Source organism: Sapajus apella, unplaced genomic scaffold, assembly GCF_009761245.1.
Source record: "Sapajus apella isolate SASKATOON/1434 unplaced genomic scaffold, GSC_monkey_1.0 scaffold4, whole genome shotgun sequence".
In the NCBI taxonomy this organism is placed as follows: domain Eukaryota; kingdom Metazoa; phylum Chordata; class Mammalia; order Primates; family Cebidae; genus Sapajus; species Sapajus apella.
In genome coordinates, this window is record NW_022436944.1 from 19,444,659 (window position 1) to 19,451,172 (window position 6,514).

At 35.0% G+C, this 6,514-nt stretch overlaps 2 pseudogenes across 2 annotated transcripts; both read right to left on the minus strand.

Annotated features, from left to right (window-relative positions):
- Nucleotides 1-3,038: 3,038 nt before the first annotated feature.
- LOC116540365 lies at nt 3,039-4,939 on the minus strand (annotated as a pseudogene). Its single transcript, XR_004264406.1, has one exon. The product of XR_004264406.1 is annotated as a zinc finger CCCH domain-containing protein 15 pseudogene (transcript).
- LOC116540371 lies at nt 4,282-5,053 on the minus strand (annotated as a pseudogene). Its single transcript, XR_004264408.1, has one exon. The product of XR_004264408.1 is annotated as a zinc finger CCCH domain-containing protein 15 pseudogene (transcript).
- Nucleotides 5,054-6,514: the final 1,461 nt, after the last annotated feature.

Sequence of the window (6,514 nt, forward strand, 5' to 3'; positions counted from 1 at the left end):
TTTTTTTTTTTTTTTTTTTTTTTTTTTTTTTTTTTTTTTTTTGAGGATGGCGCGGCTGTGGGGGGGGTCTCTCTCTATTGACCAGGCTGAACTACAGTGGCATAATCACAGCTCACTGCAGCCTTGAGCTCCTAAGCTCAAGTGATTCTACTGCTTCAGCTTTTCAGACAGCTGGGACTATAAACATGCACCACCACTCCACGCTAATTTGTAAAAATATATTTTTAAGAGAGGGAGACTCACTCTTTAGCTCAGGCTGGTATCCAATGCCTGGCCAAAAGTAATTTTCTTGCCTCAGCCTCCTGAGTAGTTCCTTATTTTGACTGTCAATTCAAAACCTGTAAACTTTTCAAGATAGGACCCTGATCTTTTTTTCTTTGTCTCTACTCTATAATCTAGGATTTTGTTAGCTATGTTCACACCAGCTTTTGGTTGAACTGCATTGATTTTGTTAGAAATTAGCTTTTTCACTGTATTGTAGTGCTTACATATTTGGGATAAGTTGGTTGACATGTGTTGTGTTCAAAGTCAGAGCCTAAAGGGTTAAAAAGTCCAAACACTCTTGTTAAAGCTGATGGAAGCTATGCTGATTACAAATACACCCTCTACCATAATGGCTCCTGGTGATGCACTCAGACTATAGCATTTTGTAACAAGTGACTTTTACTGATATATTACTTTATATTAGTATATTAATGTTGATAATTTATATTAATGTTAACATATTGATATATATTACTAATGGTGTGTGTTCTCTCAATCTCATAACTTATATATAAATGCGGAATTGGAAATGTCACCTGATGTGTAAATGCCAACACACAAACTTTAAATGACATTGAATTAAAACACTACAATGAAGCTTTTTGAAAGCTGATGTGGATTATAGTTAGCAGTTCTTGCCAACAGTGAGCTTCATTGCAATTGCAGAAGAAACTGGCAGTTTTCACAACACCAGTCAAAGAATTCTAAGTCAAGTCATCAATTTAATTTTGTCCTTTTGAGGTTAACATATCATTTTGTTGATCAATTCTGGACATTTTGGCATTTCTACGCTCTATTAGAAGAAAGAAAAGGAAAAAATGAATAGCTTAATTCCTAGATATCATCTCTCTTAAACAAAATTTTAATGCATTTTTTTTTTCCAAATGCATGTCCCAACCAGTTACTTCTGAAGAGTGAGAGTACATTCCACATCTCTAGAAATTCCACTAAAATCAGTAGGTTACCAGTTTGGCAATGCAGGCTTTTATTAACATAAGCTAGTTAGCCTAGCAATAGTTTCTTAACTAATATTTGTTTTATTGAAATTAATTTAAAGTTGGTCTTCAACGTTTTAATTTTTTTGTATAACAGTTTTTTCATGACTTTAGTTATCATAGTAACAACCCATTTGAATGAATGATAAACTTTAAGACATCAGACCTTTTGATTTAAGAACGTGTGCTATTTTGATTATGTTAAATGGTGACATCAGATTTTGACCTGGAAATTATGAATGCATAACTGTGTGATTGGATCAGTTTAAAACTGGCACAAACATTTTGAAGTTAGAGAAGACTTCCTCCAGTAGGATAGGATGATAGCTGCCAAAGGAATTGAATCAAAGTAATGAATTACATGCTCATGTTCTGGTTAGGAGTTTACTCAGTCCTTTCCATGCTGGTGGCTGTTGATAGTGTTTTATCCTTGGCTAGGCGCACTGGACCCTATACTGTAGAGGTCTGTGCAATAATAACATGACCCATTTATTTAGCTATTCACAAACTCTGAGCTTTGTTTTCCTTTCAGATGTGTTTTACGTGGTTTCTACTCTGAGGTCATACATTGGCCTTAGTTATTTTTTTTAGGCTTTCTATTTCACAACAATTATAGATTCATAGGAAGTGGCAAAAATGTACAGGGAGGTCCCATGTATTTTTCACTAAATTTTCTCTAATTATAACATATTGCACAACTATAGCATAATATCAAAACCAGTAAATTAACATGGATTATAACCCACAGAGCTAATTCAGGTTTGATCAGTTTGACATCCACACACCCATGCGTGTGTGTGGTTCTATGCAATTTTATCACTTGTGTAGATTTGTGCAAACACAATGACAATCAATATACGGAGCTGTTCCATCACCACAAGGCTGTCTCATGCCACTTTATAAGGATACCCATCCCTGTTCTCTCTACCCCTAACATTTGGCAACTACCAATCCAGTCTAAGTTTCAATAATTATGTTATTTCAAGAACAACATAAATAAAATCATAGAGTATGTAGTTTTGTGGAATTGGCTTTTTCATTTAGTGAAATCCCTTGAGATAAATCCAAGTCGTTGGTGTATCAGTGATATTTTTTTGTGACCAGCTTGAGCATCATAGTGAGACCACATCTCTACTAAAAATAATAATTAAAGAATTAGCCAGGCATGGTATTACATTCTGTAGTTCCAGCTACTCTGGAGGCTGAGGTAGGAGGATCTCTTAGGCCTAGGAGGTCCAGGCTGCAGCAGTGGACTATGATCATGCCACTGCACTCCAGCCTGTACAACTGAGTGAAATCTTGCCTTTTAAAAATAGAAAAAATAGTTCATTTCTTTTCATTGTGAGTAGCAATGCATGTTATAGATGCTCCATAATCCATTCAGCCATTAACTCACTGAAGGACATCTGGGTTGTTTCCAGTTTGGGGTTATTACAAGGACAGCTGCTATAAACATTTACGTATAGTTTTTTATATGAACATTAATTTCCATTTTTGTGCCATAAATATCCGATAACAATTACTAGGTTATACAGTAAATTTATGTGTCGTTTTGGAAAGTCTTCCAAACTATTTTTTGGAGTGGCTCTATCATTTTACATTTCTACAAGCAATGTGTAAGTCATCTAGTTTCTCTGTATCCTCACTTACATTTGGCATTTTTATTATTTTTTATTTTAGCCATTCTAAAGTTGTATAGTGATATCTCATTATGGCTTAAATTTGCATTACCCTAATGGCTACTGATGTTGAACATCTTTTTATGCATTTCTTTCTTTTTTTTTTATGGTAGTCTTTATTTACAACTTTATTGGCAAAAAAGAAAAGGGAAAACTTTTAAACAATTTAACACAGGGCATTGTAGCTGATCCTGTCAGATAAAAGAAGTTCCATTTTAAATGTCCATCTAATTGTCCAAAGATATACAATACTGACTCTGCATATGCAGTTTCCTTTATGAAGTACAGTGCTCACGTTTTAGGCAGTTTTCTAAACATACAAATACAAAGGAAATTAAATCACTCATTAAAAACTCTGTCAAATGAAGGGTATTTTAAATGTAAGTTTGTTGTTTCTGGTAATAGCACATGCCCAAATGAAAACCAAAAGATTGAAAAGCAGATACACTTCTTACTTGGGTGGATAGTTACAACAATCAATCATTTTCTGCAATGACCATTATATTTTCAATTTATCATGAACTAGTCTGAACTTACTATGAGATGAAGCCAAAGTCAGAAGAGAAGATGTAGGAACAATATTCCTTTTTTGTAGGAGGGTAAGTCCTCCAGAATCAGCATGGGAAATAAACATCCTGTTGATTCTAGGTGGAAAAAATTAATGTAGTCAATTTCAACTCATGCTGAGCTGACTTAATTTTTTCATCGACTTGTTTGGTGTCATTCTTCTAAATCAAGTGTATTTAATTCTTCTTCTAGTTCATCCAAATCCTCTCCAGTGAAAAGATTTTCATCAACAGGAACAGCATCAATAGCTCCATTTTCTGGTCCTTCTCTTTCGTTGTCCTCTTCCAAGTCACTTCTTTCACGATTTTCAGCCCTACCTCCAGAAGCTTCACTTAATTTGTTTTCATCTTTATCGGAAGTGTATGTGCTGAATCTTTCAAGACTGGTTACAGTAATACCTGTTTCATCTACATCTCTTGGGATGTACTGGCTTAAATCTATGTCATTTATGCTCACTGAATCATCAACCTCATCACCACCTGTTCCCTGGGTGTAGTGGGTATCATCTGCTTCTTCATCATCATCATTGACCAGTTCAGGATGAAATTCAAACACTTCACGACCACTGATCACTAGTGCTTTCCCTGCTTTGAAGTCAGCTTTCCTTCTTTCTATGTCTTGTTCAAGTTTATCAATCTTTTCTTGTCTTTTCCTTTTCTTCCATGCAAGAAAAGATTCTAGAGTGATTTTGGTAACATTTGGACCTAGGGCAGAACGCTCTCTTTCAATTAGATCTTCTAATGAAATTTCATCTTCTTTCTATTCTTTCTTTTTACCTTTTTTCAACACAAATCCAGGAGGAAGAGCATGACGATACATGCAAATATCACCCCCGCCAGGGCATACCCAAAACCAGCCATACTTGTTGTTTTTAATAGCTTCAAGGAAATGCTTGCACACTGTTTGAGTTTTCGGTTTTTTCTTTTCCGCCTCACCGTGCTTCTTGTTCACTACTTCTTCCAGCTTTTTCTCATCCCAATTATCCATAGTATCTTTTTCAAGTTCTTCATCTCTTGCATCAATGTAAACACTTCACTTTTCACATTTTCTCTCCAGAGTCAAGTCATGAGAGAACTTACACCTATCTCCTTTAGTACACTGTCCTTGCTTGAAGAATGCACATACCACAGACTTGGGATCTGCACCTTTACTTATTTTTTGAGCAGCAGCTACAGGTTTGAACAGTTCATTTAGCTCCTGCAATTCTTTCTTCTTGTCATCCTTCTTCAATTTCTTTTCAGCTTCACTCTGTGCTACCTGATGTGGATTTTGTTGACCAAATTTAACCTGATGTGTAACAGCCTTGATAAATTTCTGCTGCTTTGCTCCTTTCTTATTCTTCAAACCAAAAGTTTTGTCTTCAATAATCTTCTCCTTCTTTTTCTGCTCTGCTTTTTTGCTGCCCCCGGCCTGAGCCTGTTTCTTGGGGGGCATTGTGGACACAGATGACACTGGCCAGGCTTAAGCGCAGCTGTATACTGTCAGGGGTTTTGGCCCTGCGGCAGGAGGAGGAGGACCGGAGCCTCACTAGACGCACCGCACGGAAAGCTAGTCCTTATGCATTTATTTTCTATCTGTACATCCTCTTTGTTTAAATGTCTTTTTGCCCATTTTAGAATTGAATCATTGATTTAAAAAAAATACTGAGTTTTGAAATTTCTTTATATATTTTGGTTATAAGTCCTTTGTCAGACAGATTAGCTCTCAGTTTATAGCTTCTTTATGTGTCTTCTTAACAGAGTCTTTTACAGAGCACTATGTTTAGTTTGATGAACTATAGTTTAATTTTTCCTCTTATGATCCTGTTTTTGGTGTCAAGTCCAAAAATTTTGCCTATCTTAATTTCTGAAGAGTTTCTCCTTTGTTTTCTTCTAAAAGCTTTAGATTTTCACATTTACATTTAAGTTCATGATCTATTTTTGGTTATTTTTTGTATAAGGTATGAAGTTTAGGTCAAGGTTCTGTGCATGTTTTTTATTTTTGTTTTGTTTTGCCTATGCATATCTAATTTATCCAGCACCGAATTGGGTTTCAGTTTTGTCAAAAACCACTTGGGCATATTTGTGTGAACTATTTCTAGGTTTTCTATTTTGTTCCAGTAATCAATTCCTCAGCAAAATCAGGCTTGAATCCTATAGCTCTATAGTCAGCCTCAATATTGAGTAGAGTGATTCCTTGCACTTTATTATTTTTAAAAAGGTTTTAGCTAATATAAGCCCTTTACCCTTTCATATATATTCTGGAATAAGATTAACTATGTTTATAAAACACTTTGCTAGGAGTTTGGTAGGAATTCCATTAAACCTGTAGCTCAATTTCAGGAGAATGAACACCTTTTCTATGTTGTATCTTCCGACCTATGTACACAATGTCCCTCTATGTAGGTCTTTGATTTTTTTCAACAGCATTTTATATTCAGCATGCAGATCCTGTATATGTTTTGTTGGTTTCTACCTAAGTATTTAATTTGAAGTGAACATAAATGATACTGTTTTTAATTTTGGTTTTCATGTGTTGTCAGCATATAGAAATCGAATTGCCATTTTACTTTGCTCTTGTACTCTACAACCTTGATCAATTAACTTTATAGTTCTAGGAAGTATTTTTTTTAGTAGATTTCTTGAGATTTCCTATGCAGAAGGTCATACCATCTGCAAACAGGATAAACTTAGTTTTGGAGCTTATATACCTAGTGCTGTTTATATTTATGACAACTATTTGTTCTTTTTGAAATTATTTTATGTGTTGCTTTCTATAACTTTGAGTGTATCAATGATTTTCTAAAATAACTCTTAGGTTAGTAATTCTCAAAGTGTGACTGGGCACTCCAAGGAGTCCTGGAGACATTTTCAGTGAGTCCACAGGATCAAAACATTTTTCAAAATTACACTGAAATACTATTGGCCATTTTCATTTTTATTCTCTCATGAGCATACAGTGGTTTCCCAGAGGCTACATGACATGTGATATTGCAACAGATTTAGGAATTTAGCACGCTTCTGTTGTATC